This window comes from Zeugodacus cucurbitae, chromosome 5, assembly GCF_028554725.1.
Source record: "Zeugodacus cucurbitae isolate PBARC_wt_2022May chromosome 5, idZeuCucr1.2, whole genome shotgun sequence".
Lineage (NCBI taxonomy): Eukaryota > Metazoa > Arthropoda > Insecta > Diptera > Tephritidae > Zeugodacus > Zeugodacus cucurbitae.
In genome coordinates this window covers 45,303,583-45,326,351 of record NC_071670.1, presented here as the reverse complement: position 1 = coordinate 45,326,351, position 22,769 = coordinate 45,303,583, and the positions used below count along the sequence as shown (strand labels likewise).

Here is a 22,769-nt window from a genome sequence, read left to right as displayed (position 1 = left end):
TTAAATAACAGTCAAAGGCAAATTGAGTGGAAAAGTCAACTGTTTGAGTGACTGATTGCGATGTGTTTGTGTTAAATATTGGCGCCATTGGGCATGTGTGCGTGTTAAATACCATTTAACACTACACCCACACACATAACAACAACAACAAATATGGAATCAGCAAATGAATATGTAAATGCAAATATGCAAATGAATCGCTGCTAACGAGTAAAATACACAACACGCTAACCAAATAAGGCAACAACAAGTACGCAGCAACCAAAGCAGCTGTCAAGGTAGTAATAACAACAACAACAATTCATAACAACAACAACTCAACAATCTGATTGTGAGTAGCCAAACAAACACTGCAATCTCGGCGGCTCTGTCCGCCTGCTACCCGTCGCCAATCGAGCGCTTCCCGTGCCACCGTCAATCGCGCAGTCAATGAGTAAGCGCCAGCAAACAACAAACAGTCAAATGTATATGATTTGCGTACGAGATCGCACAAAATGCAAACGCAAACAAAAAACATCGAAGGAAATATGCTCGGCACTCCGCTGACTGCCGCCGCCGCTCACTGCGTGTACTTCGCCGTTCGTGCGTTCATACTGTGCGCTTTGGAGGCAACTTCTGCCTTTGCGGTTGTTGGTCCTGGTCGAGTCAGCTCATATTTCAAGGCACACAGTGGCGCTCACGTGCGCTACTTGACTTGGTTTTTTATCAATGCCGCGGGGGCGCGTAAATTCACATACACACGTCCCCACCGCAAAACGCCGCAAACTTTTGCGTTTCATATGAGTGTTTGTAGAAATTACACGTAGTAAATTTCTTATTGCCTCACAGCTATCGCAGTTTGGCAATGTTGACGCCACTTTAGCTATTTTATTTTTAATTTTTTTATTATTATTTCTGACTCCTTTACTTCAATTTTTATTATTGTTGTGGCTTTTAAGCGGTTGTCGCATGTTGTTGTGTGTGTTTTTTTTTATTTCTGTGTTTATCAATAGACATTTATCGTAATCACAGCATTTCCTAAAAACAAGTTTTGTTGCGTGTTTCATTGTACACATTGAGAGTTTACATGCAACTGAAATTGCTGAGATATTTGAAGTTCCTTTCGACAGTTATAAATATAGCCTCAGCATGACGTAAGTCAATGTATGACGTCATGGTGATGATATTACTATTTGTTGTAATATTTAAAATACGAAATATGATTTATTCAAATTTATTTATTTATTACCGTTCTTTATATGACATATAAAGGGTTTTTCAATAAGAGCGTTTGGAATATCAATGAAATTATTTATTACTCTGGAACTCGATATCTTTTGCATGGTCACCACGGCACGCTTGAAGAAGAGCAGACATTGAACCCAATTTTCAAAAGTTCTCAAGCATAAATCGACCGATACTGCTGCAATTTCACGTTCGATATTCGTACGAAGTTCATCAATCGTCGCTGGCTTGTCGGCATAGACCATAGGCTTGATGTAGCCCCACAGGAAATAGTCTAACTGCGTCAAATCGCACGACCAAGTCGGCTAAATGACTCGGCCAGGCCGTGAGTAATACGTTGACCAAACTTGCTTTTAAATAAATGGATTTTGACATTCGCCCTGTGGCCTGTGGCGCCATCCTGTTCGAACCACATATTATCCAAGTCCGGTCTTGAACACCACGGAAGAAGTGCGGCCGCACGAAATCGTAATTTTTCGGGATACAATGCAATGACGTAGATCTCTTAAAGTTGAGTCCACTGACTCCGATTTTCGATTTTCGGTAGTAAATATTAATAATTTCGACTCGTTGTTGGATCGTATACCTTTCCATGATGAAATGGCAAACCTTACTGAAGAGGAATATGAAAGGAGCGGGAAAAATATGGCGTCGTTTGCTATCACCTATTTGTACCATCCCTTTTGAAAAACCCTTTAGATCATCTGAGGATAACCATGAAATTTCGGTTTCAATTTCCTAAAATGTACATTTAATAACAAAAAAGATCGGTTACTCAAGCCGTATAAAGCTAATTCCTTCATTATTATTTTAAATCTGCGGCAGGCATTATTCCATTAATTGTTTAGAATTTGAGCCAACAAGATTCTGGACAGGAAAGTTCATTGCTAATCAGCAAAACGGCTTAACGAAGGTAAAGGCTATTACCTTATACCTTTAACGTCTTTAATTATGGAATGAGAAACGTGTTTTTCTTTCAGTCACTAATGTTCATAATATGATAATGGTTTAACGAGCTTTCGCACCAATGATCCGTCGATCAGCTTTAATATCCTCAATTTATTCTCATAAGTTCTTCTTTTATCTCTTCGTGAGTTCTACCCTTATTTTGATATTTTAAAATACATATTTTTTTTATGGGGGCAGAATCACTTCCTATGGAACCGGTTATTGTGTTGGTTTCGGCCACCAAGTAGTCGAGTTAATACAGTAGATAAAATCCATAAATACTCCAAGACTTTATGAAATCCATTGATCTCTCTAACACTAACAGACCTTAGAAAATATACAAATAATAAAAGAAGATTGCCAGTGGATCCATTATGAAGATAACTACAGTTTTTTCCCTCATAAAACTTTAGAATCTCTACTAGTCCGATCTTTGCTCTATCTGCTTTGAGTTGAAACAAGTTTTGCAAAATCTGGATTAATTCTTACAATGAACCAGCATGCTTCCTTGAGATTTCAGATATCTCATATATATATACTCTAAATGTTTCTATGTCCGGACAACACTGAATATTAAACAGTTTCCTTCACCATATTAAAACATAATTCCTTCGTATTTAAAGCTCGCTAAGTAAAGTCAGAAGCACGAGTAACTCCAAATACTCTCACTCATATACTCGTATACAAATAAGTATAAAGGGATGTGCTTCTTTTCACTTATCAGTCAAATTATCAACGCACAAAGTAATGCCAGCGGCCAAATGGGGTGTGTGTATAATATTTGTTGAGGGGCGGTTAAGGGTTTGTAATTAAAAAGGGATAATTTAGCACGAAATCTACTTAATGTGCCTTGTTTATTGCTTAACTTGTGCGTAAAACAGTTGAATACACTTTTTATGTATTTATTTGCTTACGAAGGTCCCAATATCTGCTATATACATACTATAGTATAATGTGCCTATAAATTTATGTTTACGTCGAGTACGCACGCACTTGTAATGAGTACCGCAAAGTGACGTCATTTAATTTACTGACGGAAAGGTAGCCACAAATTTTGGAATATTTGGATATGCGATTGACCATGCGTAGGCAGCACTTAATGGGTCATATATTGCGTGTACATTCACTATTATACGTTTTATATTACAATCGCATCGCTGTACATATTCAAGCATTGCTTTCTTCATAATCAGACCCAATAAAGTCATTATCAATTATGCGGCACAAACAAATCATAAATCACTTTCTTAACAATCAACACCTGCGCTTATGCTGGACTAAAAATAATTCAGTTAAAGTAAAAAAGTAAGATTTTTGGCTATTTTGGTGCTAAATGAAATAAAAATAAATTATGTAGTAATTAATGTACTTTTTTGATTGACTGTATGAACAATTATCATTTTAAAAATCAACTGAAAATGTTTGTTTGCCTGACATCAAATTATAAGTATAAATGTGACTAAAAGCATTGGTATATTTATAGTATATATATTTCATTTTGGTCTCAATTTACTCCTCATTTGCCTTTGGATAGTAGAAAAAGGTGGCCGATGAATGCCTGACCGCAAGAAACTACACTTAAGCCATCAATATGCTGGTTGCTTGTTCTCAGAGACAGAAACACTCTTATTACCCTTTCAGCAACTCCGTTAATTTAATGTAATTTCTGAGTTCATTACACCCAAGCAACCCGAATTTAACATGGGACACCTTGTAAAATATTTCTTTTCAATGAGCTGAAGCAACAATAATGCTTCTAGATTTCGTCATCTTCATCGCTTTTCACACGTTTTTTCGACTCCACTTACATTTGTAGCCATTTGAAAGCAATTTGACAGGAGCTGCTTTGTCAGCAGTCATCTGACAAGTCTTGTCAGCAGTCATCTGACAATTATTGTTTCTTCTCAGAGGAGTCGTTTCCGAACTCATTTTCGATCAGGATCGCATATAGTGACAAAATATAGTATGACACCTTGCCGATCATGACGAATGACACTTGTCTCTTGCCTATACTAAGCAAGTACTTCAAGAAGTTTTGAGGTTAATCTCTCTAAAGAAGAACACGTAGACACCCAACATCCAAGGGATTCTACTTATAAATATAAAAGACGCCTTCTACTTAATCACAATTTCAGTTGCTTTCAAATTATCTTCATGACATCACCTGTCATATTTCGTAACCTCAGCAGCATTAAAAAAATTCCGTAGCTTGAAATTTCATGCGTTCGAACTCATGTTTATCGCATAAATTTGTTTTTCCCATAATTATTTGTTTCCCATCAATCGAAGTGACCTAGTTTTCACTGCTTTCCCACTGTTCATTGAACTTTCACCTTTGTTCCTTGTTGTATCAAATTCAATATTCTGCGAATTAATGTTAGTAAACACATTATGGTGGTACTTAAAAAATCAAAACAAATAATTTTTTCTTGTTAAAGACCTAGTCAAAGTAGATAAATATTAAATATATAAATATGTATTGGTAATACTTTCTTGAAATGTCATACTGTGATTTGAAATCTGATTACTCTCCAAAGTCTTAAAAAATTAAAAAAATAAATCCTTTTAGACTTTTTAAAAACAAGTCTTAATTCGCATAAGAATGTGAGAAGTGACTTCAATATAATATAAACCTTGATAGCTGTATATCCAGCCTTAATCGTTTTAAATCTACATTTTCTAGTAGCGACGTGGACATTGAAAATCCCGTCATATTATGAAGCACCCTAATGCGCATAAATACATACATATTCTGTCAGGCATCACCTCAATTGCTTCGCAACAACTTGGCTACAGAGTTATTACAAAATTGCTTAACATCGACTGTCGATAAAGCTGGAGCCAGTTGTCTGTTGATTTTACAAATAAATGTTTATACTTCCTCGCATATATGCTCGCACATATTTACATATTTTGTATCTAGTTGTTGTGCAAAACTGTGTCCATAACGGCAGTGGCATGTTGGCATAGCATATAACAGTATACGGAGTCTCGACAAAAGTGCTTCCAGTTATGGTCTACACGTGCTGAATTTTATTCATAAAATCACTGTCGTTGGCAATTTTTTCGCTTTTCTCTCAGTTTCTTATGTATGGTTGTATGTTATTGCTCATGTTATGTAGCAGTTAAAAACACGTGTATTTTCGTTACATACGAGTACATATGTTTGTTGTACATATGCCTTCGCTCGTGTGTTGCAAATACAAAAGTTTTGTTTGCAGATTTCGTTGATTACACATTTCTTCATTTTTACCTGAACGGATATCCTGAGAAGACTTTTTCTGTACAAGTTTGTCGGGTTTTTTTGGAAATGCTGGAAAATATGGAATATAAATTTGTAAATTAAAAGAAAGGAAAAGTTTTAGTTTAGTTTGAAAATTTGGGGAATATTTTTTTACAGAAAGTACATCATTAGTTAAAAGTAAATTATCAGTCAGAGTAAAGTACTACTGTTTAAAAATATATGCTGATCTCAAACAAAAGAGCTATACCGTACGGATGTTTCAGAGAGTCCGAACTATAGTGGAACTTCAATAATTCAAACTTCCTTAACTCGAAGTGCTCCATAACTCGAACTCTTTAAGGGGTTACATGGGTTTTGTCGCGTAAAAAATGGCCTATTTTCTAAATTTTTTTTCTATGTAAAAAATTAATTATTTAGTTCAAAATTTTTTCTGTCTTATAGATACATATTTAAAGAATTATTTTGAGAAATTTTCAAAAAAAAAAAAAATTAAAACTCCTCCATTGTGACGTCATTTCCGGTGACCCCTAGGAAAAAAGGTGCGTCCGCGTTGTCAGCATAACTCCTGACAGGATCATCCAAAATGAAAAAAAAAACAAAAATAAGTGTTTTAGGTAGGACCATAAACTCGTGCTTGCATGAAGGAAAGACAAAAAAAATAAAATTTGGAATTTTGACACATATTTTACCAAAAAAATAAGAATTTCGGTCAAATTTGGTAGACATTTTTGTTTTTTTTTTTTTTAATAGTTGGAATTGAAATCCTTCGTTCAAGCACGTGTAAATTGTATCTCGAACACCTGTGTAAAATTTCATCAAAATCGGTTGAGTGTTTTTCGAGAAAATTTGACAACCGACTTTGAAAAAACGGTTCCGAGAAAAACGCGTTTAAAGTTTTGAGTAACAATAGTACTTGACTTGGAGCGCACTCCTTCCAAAGGCTGTATCTGCGAAACTATTATTGGGATCGACTTGAACATTTAGTATAATATTCTTGAGATGTTTTAGAGATTAATAAGCCTAAAAACAAAAAATCGATTTTTTAAACTCACGAAACCCATGTAACCCCTTAATTGACAATACAAAAAAAATTTCATACAAATCTGCTCCATAACTCAAACTTCTATAACTCGAAGTTCTCCATAACTCGAACCTTTAAATTGGCAATAGAAGTCAAATTTCATACAAATTTCCTTCCATAAATCGATCTTTTCGACCAGGGCTTAATACAAAATTTAAAATATTACTATCGAGGCAGAATTTTAATATATCGCCTATGGCCTATCTCACCCTCCCCTTGTCACAAAAGCTCTTCATTGTAAGTATCATTCGAGTTTGAAGTAAAATAATTTTCTGTATTTGTAGAGTACGTTTTAAGGTTATGCAATAAATGGAAATTTCTATCCTCGGCCAACAAGACACTTGAAGATTTGATTTTATCTACCGAGGACATTTTACTCTCTTGGCTTTAACGACTATGCTGTAGACCTAACGAACCCAGTATTTGGCTGTCCCTCCATGTAGGAAAAACATTGCAAGTGAATTTCTCTTTGAAACCCAACAAGTACTGACTCATTTCGGGAGGTAAAATCACCGGAGAAAGTGGGGTTAAGAGATAGGTATTGATTATTTGATCACACATATATAACCACCAAGAAGAGTTGCACATATTTTTCTATTAACCTTAACATTAAACCTTTGAAGGACCGCTACTACCTTTAATTACTTGTAAATTTCTGGCAGACAACTGAATAATTATAGAACTTGTAATGTTGTAAAAGCCTTCTGAGCACGGAATATTGAAAACCAATTAAATAATCTGCTTAAACGATGCAATTAAAGCTTTTTAAAGACCTTTAACCGACTTTATCGGAACCTAAAAGTTTTGAAACAGATTCAAAAATCAACCAAATAATTCCATTATTAACCCTCTCTGATTGACAGTGGCTTTCACGCACTCGAATGCTCTAATATCGTTTTCTTTTCTTAAAAAAGTGTAACATTTATTCTGCCCTGTACTCGGATTTTCAAATTGTGAATGAGATATGAACAGCATAATGGGAAGATATTTTATTATTATTATTAGGCAACATTTCCATCGAGAAAAGAAAATGCTATAAGCTTAGCTATTATAACCCTTAAAATTTCTTCATTTCCAAGTAACTATTTCCTACAGGCACACTTTTTTAAGCCCATACTAAAAAGGGAGTCATTATGTGTATGCGTATACAAGCGACAGTCGTCAACTTCACTCTCTCGTATATCTCTGATTGGAGTAAAACATGCGGCATTTTAAATGTGTACTAAAAACATTTGGGAAATCGTAAATTCCGACATACAAATGAATGTTTTATTTTATGGTCCATTTGACAACTTTTTTGCTTTAGCAATAAAATAAAACAAGCAACCGAGTGTTAACAGAGCTTTACTTTTATGTTTTACTTGAAACACTGCTTAATAAGTAAGCAATAAGACAAAGAAGGGTTTAAACTTTAAAGAAATGCGAATGCTGTACATTTAAATATGGGGAAGAGACTGGTTTACGATTTTATAAATGTTAAGTGAAGAACATAAAAAATAAGAAAGGGTTTTCTCGGTTAATCAGTCATAAAAAAAACTGCCAAAAATTATAAAATAACGCAATAAAACAACACTAATAAGTTACGTTATCAAGCCATACCCAAAAAAACGGCAATAAAAACTATTTTTTCCAAATTTGTTTAAGTATTTATAAAACAAATGTTTACACGAAATCCCAAATTTTTTATAAACAATATTTTTTTTGAGTAATTTGTTTATGCTGAAAAGCAGCAGCGCAATGAAAATGGCTAGTCACCACTAAACTTTTCAGCCAACGAAAAAGGCGAAGCATGTAAAAATATACAATAAAAATCCGAAATATATAATTTATTATATTTAATGGTAGCGTTTTGTGGTTTATACTCATGCTTGTGGCACATTAAGCGGTTGTAAGCGCTCGCTCTTCTTTTCGCTGTGGTTTATTGCTCTGGTAGTTAGTTCATGTGGTAGGACAGTGCAGATGTTTAAAAGAGGATTAGTGCCATTACTAACTACTTCTATTGAGTAAAAGATTTGGGTTTCAATGTTTAAGTGTCAATATATATAATTTCTGATCGCTTTGATATACTAGATAATACTAGATAAATTAGATATATAAATATACTTCAGGGAACTTTTTAAAATCAAGTAGGTATATTTTTGAGACATCATCATCTAAAAATTTCTATTTTTTGTTTAAAATTTGCTTTTCATCCATTAGTACATGATACTCAAATTCTGGATCGAAATAATATACATGTATATATATCTTCCCCTAAGTTCCAAATTAGACAAGATTTATTTTTATGCATATCAAAGATAAGAACTTATCATCAGATATATCAGATCTTTTCCCATGCCCATATAATCATGAAAGTGATTTTCGATCTTTCGCTCTACTTTATATCATGAACTTCAGGTTGAATTTGGTGAAGAACTTTCGCTATCTCCCGGGTACCCAACATAATGATTTTAGAGATGAATGATATTGGTTCATAATCTCTTTGGTTTACTTTTTAAAGCATTTATTGGTGTATATGAAAGATATCTCAATGAAATCTTTCGGGAACATTTCTTTTATAAAATGTGGTTCTATACCAAAAGTGACAGTTATCGGTTCATATCTCCCACAAATTCTGCTAAAGAACAACATTCGAACCAAACCTTATCTTTTTATAGATTTCACTGCAATTTTGTTAATGTCTAGCCATGTGTAAACCTGCAGTCAAAAGTATATTCAAATAATGCGCAACAGACCAGTGCGTTCTCAAAAACGAACTAACATGGAAGCTGTCAGTCCAATTTCAAATCATCTCTACAGTTGTATATGATTTACTTTCAGTTTTTGTTATTATACTGTAGGACGTTGAATATATAGTATTTATGCAATCAGTGACTCAACTTATACTCGCAATATCCGACTGTCTAATACACTTTACTAACCACTAACCAGCTGTGTTTTAATAAAATTGAAAATTCTATTTATAAACGAGTAATTCGCTTACAAGTGCATAGGAAGATATTGCAATTTGGACGCAAAATAATTAAATGTACCTATCTATTATTTTTAGTACCGAAATTTTCAATTTATACTCACTTTAATATGAATATACATTTTGTTTATTAATTTTATAGAAAAGCCTATAAAAATTAAAACATTTGTTTTTATTCTTCTTCACTGTCACTTTATGCACTGTCATTTTATAATAATATATATGTATATAGTAAATATACGAACATATAAAAGCTCACAACAAACAATACCCACATGAGAGTATGCTAAATGAAAACCATAAATTTAGCACAATGGTTAGTCTCGAAATTTTAATTTTGTTTTTATGACTTTTTGCAGCAGACTGAAATGCAAATAAATTTCTACGTTTTATTGAGCAATATTTTAGTATATTATTTTGCAAAATTTTTCTCTATGCCATTTTTGGAAAACAACATATATATGTTAACAAAAAGGGCACAATAGACCACTGGTCGCGGTGCTTTCCTCAATATCACTATCTATGTTAACAAAAGGCATTCTTATGATTGCTTTTAAGCCTAATTCTAAATTCATAGAAGCCTATAGGCAACATTGTACCTACCGGCTTCTAGTTCTCGTATTTAAATTTTTTTGACCAGCGGTTTTTTCATGTTTATTATTTTTTTTTTATAGTAGGGGGAAGCATCGAAAGACAGAGTGCGGAACTTTAATCCGCTAAACCTAACCTACTCCCAACACAAGACTCTCTCACGGAACCACCGGATTAAGTATTGCTTCGTGGGAGTGACTAGACTTTTTAAGTCTCCTCTATAATACGGACTGACTGACGCCTAATCTGTTCTAAATGTCTAAGTTCTGTCATAATAAAAGCTGTTGCGTCGCTAACAGCTTTCCATTTATCGGGAGACTGACACATGAGTGCAGTCAAATTTTCCACCATTAAACTACCTCCTAGGGCAATTTTAAGCCTATCTATTGTACTTAAAAATCGGGGGCACTCAAAAAATATGTGTTCACTGTCTTCTATGGACTCTGTACACATCGGACAATACGGACTAGTGTCATGACGGAATTTATATAGGTAGCTTCTGAAGCATCCGTGACCACTTAATAATTGGGTCAAGTGGAAATCATGCTGTCTATTTATCCACGAATGGATGTCAGGTATGAGTCTGTGGGTCCACCGTTACCTGCCACATTGTTATGCTCTTATTTCTCTCGTCTCTCTTTTTGGTTTCTGTTATTTCTGAGAGTTCGTTTAATCTTGCGAATTCGTCACCCTGGATGTCCATGGGCGGTATACTTGCCAGTATTTCAGCCGCTTCGCTGGATATAGTGCGGAAAGCACTTATTACTCTTATTGCTGAGAGTCGATGTACAACATTTATTGGTTTTGCATACGCTTTTATGTCTAGCGTCTGGACCCATATTGGGGCGGTATATATCGGTTTTTTCATGTATGTATATTGATGTGTTGTGCAAGCTTACAGTTACTTTTTCTGTTATGAGCTGTGAACTTGTTCATTTAGTAGCCGTTCTCCGCAGAGTGGAATTGTCAAAATAGGTTTCGCGAGAAAAGTTATACTAAAGTGGTTATACACAAAGTGTTCAAAAACTGAAAAAAATAACAGTTTTAGTTTAAAACAAAGTGAACTATGTAAATAAATAAAGATAAGAGAGTTATTTAAAAAAAAATCAGTAATGAGTAAAGTATTTACATAGTTTATTTATAATAATTTAATTTGTGTATATAAGCGACATCCTGTAACTAATGAACCAGGATACAAAGGACTTTGAAATTTTCATCACTTCATATTTGAGTTAAGACTAATATATATCTGTCCTAAAAAAATGTTAGCTCCACCCATTTTAATTCGGGCATGAGATTAAGCAGCACATGATGGTTTTTAGTGTCAAGCCGCTACATTGGCGTTACATAATGAGATTGTTGAAGAGTTATAAGGTTGAGGTGCGGGAAAATGGGAAAAATTTATATTTTCTGTAGAGGTGTAGCCATATTTTATTGAATATTTGGTATACGTTCTGCGTAGTTCAATGTCTTATCGGTAAAATCATAATAATCAATCAATGTTATGAAATTTTTCGCAAAACTCGTTTTTATCAAAGAGGCTTGCCGTGACTACGATTCCAGGTCATCTGCTCAACTGAAAGCATAAAACCAAACAAATTTCTTTAGTATGGGGATTGGTGGTGTGCTTGCACGATTTATTGAAAAGAGAAAAAAATTGTCGGCAAACGGGAACGATTTTCTCAAAAAGGCTACTTTTTTCACCTGATTCATAAAATTGATATACAAATTTAAAAGAAAAATTAAGTTAAAATTAAATTGAAAAATTCATAAAATTGATATAAAAATTTAAAAGAAAAATTAAATCGTTCAAGAACACGGCAAATAAACAATTTGAAAAAAAACTGGAACCAGTTGAAAACTCTTTCGACAATCCAAGTCATCGCAACGACGTTTTCGAGAAAACATGATTTCGAGATAATCGCATTTAAAGTTGATTTTGTCAAAAAAATTCTTTTTACAAGTCGTCTTATTCTATGAATTCAGGGAAACCGATAATAAAGACGATTTTAAAGTCAAAAGAGAGTTGCTTTTGTTATATTAAATTTTTAGATCATATTATTAGAGCATATGGCCGAAGGCGATAATGGAACCAGTTCTAAACATAGATTTGTTCGCAAAATTCGTTTAGATCTGTTAGAAAGTTTAAACTGTATTATATAAAGTCTATACCGTATAGTTCTAAAGCAACATGTTTTAGAAAAAAGATAAACGGATCCGAAAAATATTTCCTTATATTATTTGTTTTTATTATAAGCTCAAAGTAGTCTCCGCTGTCATCGCTATAAGACGTAGCTACCTTTAAATGCAATCAAATTTACATTAATTTATCTTTCTACAAACGGTGATTCCACATAAACATTCATTTCATTCTCGCTTCCTTACACTCCCATAAATTAGGGATCTCCTACTCTCAGCTGATCCATAGCTTACAACTATACAATAGCTGACATTATACCACCACTTCAATACTAGCTTCCTCGCTACCCAGCTTACTCGGCTGCCAGTGTTCTGGAGACATTAAACAAATGTTACATAATTAACAACGTAATATTAAATGCTTAAATGGATTATGTCACAACACAACTGGTACTTACGGACACGTTTGCGCCTCGAGGCAAACAGACATACAACACACACACACGCCATGTGTACTCGTACATAGTAGTGTCATTAACTGTTTCCCCGACCGGTCGCCAGGGCGTATTGTAAATTACATGGCAGACCCATTATGCGACTTGATTAAATGCCCAAACCAAGTCGAAGCTACGTGCTGTAGAGACAGCGAACTGAGTCCGCTTGTGGGCCAATCAAAGCTTTGAATAACACAACAATTGACCTGACGGGGCTTTGTGCGCTGGCACAACAGTGCATGTCCTCATATACCTCACATACGCTAGCGGGTCAATCAGCCGCGAGACATAAACACAAAGCTTGTGTGTCAGTCACAAACTACTCAATTTCGAGGGACCTTTGTTTATATTCATTTTATGAGTTAATATGTATCGTTCGGTCATTGTTATTATTATTATTGCACTCTTTGCGTGGGTTTTACCACGATTTTCCGCTGACTTTGCTGACTACTTTTATTATTATTTTATTTTTTTGGTGGAGTTAATTTTTACCCACCCTCAGGCGGGAGCCCTAAATTAGCCGTGCCACCGGCTTTCGTGCATTGCCTGTGGGACACATTCAACATGCGTGTTAATTAATTTATTTCAAAGGCAGCAACAGCCGCTGCACGCAGCTGTGGGCGCCATTATTTAACAATGTCGCGAAGTACAGTTAAGTTGGGCGCCAGTGACACGGGAATGCAAATAAAAATATTTGTAGGGAGAAAAATGGGAATGCTAGCAGCCATTGCCATAAGCAGCAGAGAGCAGTAATGAACAACAACAATTTTATATATCTTGTGTACGTAAATGTTCTCCCATTCAGGTGTCTCCATTATTACATTTAATTAATGTGTAGCGCTGCTCCATGCAGACTCTAGTAGTACAAAGCGAAATCTCTGTTAATTGGTTGTAGCAACAACAACATTAGTATTATTAATATTTACGCACTTAATGAAAGTTGAGAGCGAGACATAAATTATATTCTTGTATTAAGGCAAGCAGTTGTATTTAATTTTAAAGTAAATGACAATGGCTTAAACTTTACTGTAAGGTATAGAAACCCAATACCATCCCATGTAGCATTTGAAAAAAATTTAATATTGAATGAATAAAGAAACTATAAAATTCAATCGTTTCTTAGGCAGATTACTGACCTAAATGGATATCTACTTTCATATAGTTGGTAACAATAATAACACCGTCAAATGATAGATTATTCCGGTTTACTAAGACCGACCGTGCTAACGCTCCATTGAAGTTCCAGCTTCGTAAAACTCTGAATTTAACCCATTCCCTCGCATTGTATTCGCTTGGGTACAGAAAAAAATCATGTTTCTTTTTTTATCCAAGTGAGTACAATATATCGCTTAAAGCGGTTCCTAGGCCAAATATATATACATATATATGAGTACAATGGGAACGAATGGGTTTTCTGTACCATTTTTTTCTGTACCAAAGCGAGTACAAGGAGGGAATTTCTTACAGTTTCGAAGTTTTTTGGACATAATAAGATATATTTTCAGCTGTATTTTAAGATTTTTTTTTACAAAAATATTGAGAAATAACGGAGTTATGCGCTGTCTTCGGAGGTGACATGATTCTGGCCGAATGAGTAGCTGAAACAAAAAAATCAAAAAGGTTATTAAATTTGAGGGCATTTCCTATACAATTGAAATATCAAAAATTAACAAAATGGCGTAGTTCTGAAAAAAGTGTCGTTTTTTAGGTAAAGTAAGTAGGGAAGAGATAAGTTCGGGTGCAACCGAACATTTTATACCTTCGCAATTTATTGATATAGGTTTATTAAGATAACACACAATTTTACCCATATATTCGGCAAAAGTCCAACTGTATATGAGGGCTGAGGTAATTCCTGAACCGATTTCACTGATTTTAACCACCAAGGTACAATAACTTAATTTTGCTAATATATCTCACATATTAACCAATATATGCGATATGAAGCTCACCGGAAGTTTGATAATCCGAATATAATGTATTTGGGAGCCAAGGAAGCTTATAAGCCGATCTTTACAATATTTAGTATTGAGACCCACTAAAAAAAAGATTCCCTCTGAATTAAAGAAAGATTTCCCGATATTTTCGGTGAAAAATTACCCTAAGGCACTGAGTTCCATATCCGAGGTCTTGAAAAGTTATATTCCGATTTCCAAAATGTTTCCACAAGTGATGCCTCACCTCAAATACAGAATTAAGTTTTATTCAGCTAACTTCATTGGTTCCTAATGTATATATTACAAAGTGAAGGAATCAGATGTAACTAAAAATTGAGTTATATTGGAAGTAGGCGTGGTTGTGAACCGATTTCGATCATTTTTCATCCTTGTTATCAGGTAAATAGTATATATCGGATTTCATTGAAATTGGTAGAGTAGTTGCAGAGAAATGGTTTTTGACCAATTAGTGGGTTTCTGCCATTTCTTCTGTAAAATTCAGTGCTTCTGACCGTTTTCGTTAGTAAGTTAACTAACTTTTAGTAATTTACAACATAACCTTTGTATGGAAGGTGGGCGTGGTTATAATCCGATTTCTTCTATTTTTGAACTGTACAAGGAAGTGGCTAAAAGAAAAGATTCGAAAAAGTTTGGTTCATATAGTTCTATTAAGAGCGCAATTTATTCCCCATATCTAACTTTTTTATTTCTGGGTGACACAAACAACCGTTATGTGAACAAAACTATAATATTCTCTTTAGCAACTATGTTGCTAGAGTATAAAAATGTGATAATGATATCAACAAAACATTAGAAATAAAAAAGGTCGTTTCGAGAAAAACGCGTTTTAAGCTTCAACTTTTCGATAAGTTAGCTTTTTCGTTCAATTAGATTTGAGTTCTTTGATAGTTTTGCAAAGAATTTTGAAAACAGATTACAAGCAGTACAAACACGTTATAATTTCTCTCATTTTAAATACTCGAAACATTTATTGGTATTGGAATTGAGATTGGTATTAATATTGGTATTGGTAATGGTATTGATATTAGTATTGGTATTGGTATTGAGGTTGAATTGACATTGGATTTGGGACTGGTATGGTACTGGTACTGATTTTGGTATTGAAATTAATATTAACATTGGTATTCGAATGGCCATATTAGTGATATTGGTATTGGCGTTGGTATTTGTATTGGCATTGGTATTGGATTAACATTGGTATTGATAGTGGTATTGGTACTGATGTCGGTACTGGTATCGGTATAAGTATAAGTATTGGCATTGGTATTGATATCGGTATTGTCATATCATTAGATTTGTATGGTATGGTACTGACTTTAATCTTGAAATTGATGTTGATATTGAAAATTTTCTTAACTCTTATCTCGCTCTTAATGTTGCAATTTCTATGAATATTGGTATTGGTATTACATTAAATTAAACTTTAGATTAATTCGAATTCACAAGAAAAACTAGTTGTAGTGAACAATAAAATTATAGAATGAACAATAATTTCAATAATTTACAAATAATTTTGCGTTTTACATTGACTATAAAAATTGACTATATAAATTGTTATTCAACCATAGTATCGTCTATTAAGTTATTAGATTTCTAGGTTCAATTTTGCCGTACAAACACATTGCATATAATAAACTCCTACTACCATTACTACACAGAAGAAGCAACGCGTGTAAATGCACAAAAAAATGCTCTTATTTACACCATTAAACAACGTACTATTTGCTCTTGCCGCTCTCATATACTGCGTAGCAATTTAATTTCGTTCACTCAGATAAATTCACTAAAATGGTGGAATTCACAACACTTATCACCTACTGCGGCATTGCTGGCTGGCAGGCCGACTCATAAAATCATTTAAAGTGTTTTCACACGCGTACATGCGTGTCGATTTCGCAGAAGTCACGTTTCAACTTGTCGGTCTCGATCTATCTGCGGCCTCCACAACCAACTACGCACCTTTCACACAAAACTTTATACGCTTCAAGCAGTTTTCGCAAACACACGAGTGCACACAGTTGCGTAATTGTGAACTGACATTATTGTAATATGTATTTGTTGTTGTATTTGTGTTGCGGCTTAACTTTGCTATGTGGAATACCTTTGTCAGTATGCAGACACTTGCTACTTCTCCGGATTTCCACCGTTACTTTTATTAGTTTCACTTTCATTCACTTTTATCCGACTAAGGTTTCATTTAACCTAGTGCTTAGTTGGTTAGGTGGAGAGAACATAGTGGAGGGTCATATAAAAGAAAGTAATTCAAATTCGGTTGAACTATAAATAAAGAAAGGTTTTTCTCTATATACCGCATTCCCAAGGGTGGCATTCTTTATAAGAAAGATACTAACAGTACTTCATAATCATATCAATATGGTAGAGGTGTACAGAAATGAAGTTTCTGAAAACTTATTGAGTGCATAGAAATATTGACAAGCTCCGTTATAAATTAGATTTTTAGTATTAGAAGGAAGATATTTAAATTACTGTAAATTTTGACATTCTCAAGTCCTGAGTTACTACTATTTCATTCCTGATATATTTTCAGTAAAGATACGTGAGAATAGATTGGAAGCACTTGAAGAAAGAGCTTATCCATCCAGTTATAAGCTTTGGGTACTCTTTGTTGGGTGGTTTACTCTGGAGATATTGAGGGTTTTTAGATTAGTTTACCGTTTTCAAGAACGATCTACTGTGGAACCATTATATGATCTGTCAAGTATTCTTGCCAACAGGTGCTACTATGGACTGAGTAGGTAATTGAAAAGTAAAGTCCTCTCTCGACGAACAAAAACTAAACTCTACAAGTCCCTCATCATTACCGTCCTACTTTATGGTGCAGAAGCGTGGACGGTGTCAACATCCGATGAGACGGCGCTAGGAGTTTTCGAGAGAAAGGTTTTGCGGAAGATTTATGGTTCCTTAAAAATTGGCAACGGCGAATACCGCAGAAGATGGAATGATGAGCTGTATGTGTTGTTCGACGATATAGACATAGTCCAGCGAATAAAAAGACAGCGGATACGCTGGATCAGCGATTTTGACCCATAATTCAATATACATGTACTAAAAACTTCTTCAGAAGACCTTAGTCTCACCTTCAACTGCATCGACATTCGTTGTAAGATTTGTACATGGTCTAGACCGTATCATCATAAATACCAACTGCGGGGTAGACATCATTGTTAGGTTGGAAGGTACTTCAGGCACGTAGTGTGCCGCAAGAAATCTAAATATGCTTCTGTAGCCTCAGGAGTTCTAAAATATCCTAGTCCGATTGGAGAAAGCTAACGGAACTAGTCTAGAGCGGTTTAAATTCTCTCAGCAATCTTTAACACGTTGTGGCCCTCTCGACCTCTCTCTCTAACTCTTTGTCTTTCCTCATGTGCCTTAGGCCTTGAAGGAAATTTGAACCTTAAACGACACATTCGAGCGTATCTTAGTCAAATAAGTGAAATATATAGAATAGAAATCTTCCAATCACATCTACCGCTTCCGCAACAAATAATCACAACAACGCATGTGTGCCATGCTGCGCTTTATTTGTCTGTCCAAATGGCGCGCACATCGCGCTCATATTCAACGAACTCAAATCGAGCTGCCAGTCGAACAATGCTAAGTCGCATTCCGGCGAATAATCTATGTGGAAATTTATGCAAAATGCGATAATAAATAGTAAGCGTTGTGGTGTGCGCGCATAAGCGTAATATTGCAGCTGCTGCATTCACAGAGAAAACACTGGTTGGTCTGCTGGCTTTAAAAATAAGTATTGAATACACAACCGATGCATCCAATCTCACACACACCCACACACATGCATATGCTCACATTTTGATATGCAAAAGACCAGCTGCGCTTTGTCTACATGCTTGCTAATACCGAATTATGGCTGGGGAAAGTGCGCTGTGCCACTTGTTGTTGGTCTCTCTTCATATGCATATGCACTGCTATACACGATTTTCTTTTGCTCTATTTTGCTGTTTGTATGCATTTATTGTTGTATTATACATACTCTCTTTTGCTGGCTTTGCTTTACCGGTGTTGAGATTTATGCGCCTTTCTGTCAGTAGCTGAGATTGCTTTTGCAATGCACTCTTTTGCTGCTTATTTTCATATTTTTGGTTTAATATACTCTGTATGGGATTTTAATTGAAATTTAACATTTAATAACATTAAAAATATTTTTATTGATTTATTGAAAACTAAAATATTTCAGAAAGTCTTTATTATATGCATAATACCAATATATATGAACATTTGGTATGGCGTGGCGTATGAGTAACATAAATCATAATCAATTTTGGATGTAGATTTTACCTGAATAGAAAATCGTATTTCTGGGATTTTAAATGTGAAATATCATACTGACAGATAAATAAGGCAGAAAGTCAATCAAAGTTGTGAAAATTTCAATATTCGATATTTGCTATAATATTGATTTTTATTATATAAGTAGAGTTTACTGTGAAATCATATGACGCAACCTTCCCCACTATTTAAAAGTAAATATGTAGTGTTATTTTAGAAAACCAAAATCATCGACTTCGCTGGGGCCCGAAATATGGTCGTCTGTAGTACCAGATTCCAGCATAAGAAAATACATCAAGCTACTTGGCTGTCTCCTGATCGAAACACGCGGAACCAAATCGATCACGTTGTGATAGACGGAAGACATGTCTCCTGTGTTTTAGACGTGCGTACGCTCCGAGGACCAAATATAGACTCGGACCATTATCTGGTCGCAGCGAAGATACGCACCCGCCTCTGTGCAGCAAAGAATGCCCGTCAACAAACACAAGGAAGGTTCGACGTCGAAAAGCTGCAATCGCAACAGACAGCCACGAAATACTCTACTCGACTTGCACTCCTGCTCTCTGAGAGCACTCATCAGCATCTCGGTATAAGGGAACTGTGGAACGGCATCTCAAACTCACTGCGTACCGCTGCAGCCGAAACAATTGGTTTTCGGCAACTACAAAAAACAAGCTGGTACGATGAGGAGTGCCGTCTCGCAGCGGAGAGAAAACAGACTGCCTACCTCGCAACATTGCAAACGACCACAACACGTGCGGGATGGGATAGATACCGAGAGCTGAAGAGGGAAGCGAGACGCATTTGCAGACAAAAAAAAAGAAAGAGGCCGAAATGCGTGAGTACGAAGAGCTTGAGAAGCTGGCAGACAGAGGGAATGCTCGAAAATTTTATGAAAAAATGAAGCGACTTAACGAAGGTTTCAAGACCGGAGCATCCTCATGTAGAGACCAAGGTGGTAATCTGGTAACCGATGTCCAGGGCATACTGGGATTATGGAGGGAACACTTCTCCGACCTGCTGAATGGCAGTGAGAGTACAACACCAGGAGATGGCGAACCCGATCCCCCAATCGATGACGATGGAACAGATGTTCCATTACCCGACCATGAAGAAATTCGAATAGCAATTACCCGCTTGAAGAACAACAAAGCAGCGGGGGCCGATAGATTACCGGCAGAACTATTCAAATACGGCGGCGAAGAACTGATAAGGTGCATGCATCAGCTTCTTTGCAGAATATGGTCGGAAGAAAGCATGCCTGACGATTGGAATCTCAGTGTGCTCTGCCCAATCCATAAAAAGGGAGATCCCACAATCTGCGCCAATTACCGTGGGATCAGCCTCCTAAATATCGCATACAAGGTTCTATCGAGCGTATTGTGTGAAAGACTAAAGCCCACCGTCAACAAACTGATTGGACCTTATCAGTGTGGCTTTAGACCTGGAAAATCGACAACTGACCAGATATTCACCATGCGCCAAATCTTGGAAAAGACCCGAGAAAAGAGGATCGACACACACCACCTTTTTGTCGATTTTAAAGCTGCTTTCGACAGCACGAAAAGGAGCTGCCTTTACGCCGCGATGTCTGAATTTGGTATCCCCGCAAAACTAATACGGCTGTGTAAATTGACGTTGAGCAACACCAAAAGCTCCGTCATGATTGGGAAGGACCTCTCCGAGCCGTTCGATACCAAACGAGGTTTCAGACAAGGTGACTCACTATCGTGCGACTTCTTTAACCTGATGCTGGAAAAAATTATAAGAGCTGCAGAGCTAAACCGAGAAGGTACAATCTTCTACAAGAGTGTACAGCTCCTGGCGTACGCTGATGATATTGATATCATCGGAAGCAACAACCGCGCCGTTTGTTCTGCTTTTTCCCGCATGGATAAGGAGGCGAAGCGAATGGGTCTGGAGGTGAATGAGGACAAGACGAAATATCTCCTGTCATCAAACAAACAGTCGGCGCATTCGCGTCTTGGCTCCCACGTCACTGTTGACAGTCATAACTTCGAGGTCGTAGATAATTTCGTATACCTGGGAACCAGCATCAACAACACGAACAATGTCAGCCTCGAAATCCAGCGCAGAATAACTCTTGCCAACAGGTGCTACTTTGGACTGAGTAGGCAATTGAACAGTAAAGTCCTCTCTCGACGAACCAAAATCAAGCTCTACAAGTCGCTTATCATTCCCGTCCTGCTTTACGGTGCAGAAGCTTGGACGATGTCAACATCAGATGAGACGACACTAGGAGTTTTCGAGAGGAAAATTTTGCGCAAGATTTATGGTCCTCAGAACATTGGCAACGGCGAATACCGCAGACGATGGAACGATGAGCTGTACGAGTTATACGACGACATTGACATAGTTCAGCGAATAAAAAGACAGCGGCTACGCTGGCTAGGTCATGTTGTCCGAATGGACGAAAACACTCCAGCCCTGAAAGTGTTCGATGCAGTACCCGCCGGAGGAAGCCGAGGAAGGGGAAGGCCTCCACTCCGTTGGAGGGACCAGGTGGAGAGCGACCTGGTTACACTTGGGATCTCCAACTGGCGCCGAACTGCAAAGGAGAGAGACAGGTGGCGCACTATCGTCGATTCGGCTATAACCGGCTAAACGGTTGCAACGCCAATCACATACATACAAAATCATTTTATATCCTCTGCTATCATCACGTATCTCTCCTCCACTCCAGACTAACCATAATTTCATATCTCTCTCACATTGGCTTATTATCCACAGTTCGCATAACGTAAGCACCAACACTGCTGCTCTGTCGCGCTTTTATCATAAACGATTAAATTTATTTTATGTGGCTGCACTAATGGAGTTTTCGTTTTTATTGACAAAGTTTTGCGGTTGATTTAAATATAAATGCGCAAATGTTGATGTCAAAGTTGGTAAACTGTGCCGAAGTTTTACTCCAAAATACAAAGGTATACGCGAATATAATGTAAATATGATAATATAAATTAAGAGAAGATTATTTCTATTTATTTACATTATCTAAAGTGTCGATTAGAGTGTTTCACTGTGGAGTTCATTATTCTCCTATTTTTTTGTGATGTACATGTGATATTTTTTGTTTATTTATAGCATATACAGAAATATGTTGTGTCAGTGAAAATACTTTAAGGATAGATTTATAGATTTAAAAAAATATGTTGCCTAATAAATAATATTTTTGGAAATAGGGACGCAGTCAGTAAGATTTATCTCTGTGTTGTGGAAGTGAAATTCAAATTATGGGTATTCTCTACTCTACGAACGGTAGATATTTAATCTTATATACGGCTATGGACAAAACAATCGGGTTTCCCATTTAGCCAAAAAAAAAAAATAATTCAAATGTAATAATTAATCTTATTCTTCTTTGCTTATGAAATTGAAATCTTAAAACGAATACTAAAAAAAAAGTTTTTATACATAAAATAAAAAAATTAAAATGTTTGGCCTTATGAAAAACTCATTGGGCATAAAAATAAGGTCAAAATCCGAACAGATGATTAAACGCAGAAATTATTAATATTAAGTGGGATATGTTTCAAAATTAATATTTTATAGAATATCCTTTATTAGCTATTACCTCCATGCAGGGTTTAAGCTTAGATTCCACCAAACCGGTGTGTATCTTTTAAAGAATCGTGTACCACGCAAGTGTATTTTTTGCATAAATCAGCTTTGGTTTTGGTATTACTTTGTCCTATGTTCTACTTGAATATTTTCCACAAATGGTGATTGCGCAGACCAACCCATAACTTCAACAAAGTTGTCCTAAAACGATTCTGAGGGTTTGTTT

At 35.8% G+C, this 22,769-nt stretch overlaps 1 protein-coding gene across 4 annotated transcripts in view; it reads left to right on the top strand.

Moving 5' to 3' along the window:
• The window catches only part of LOC105213749 (chymotrypsin-elastase inhibitor ixodidin-like), a 344,198-nt gene that overhangs the window by 237,502 nt on the left and 83,927 nt on the right, over positions 1-22,769 (top strand). The gene's annotated exons all lie outside the window — the stretch shown is intronic.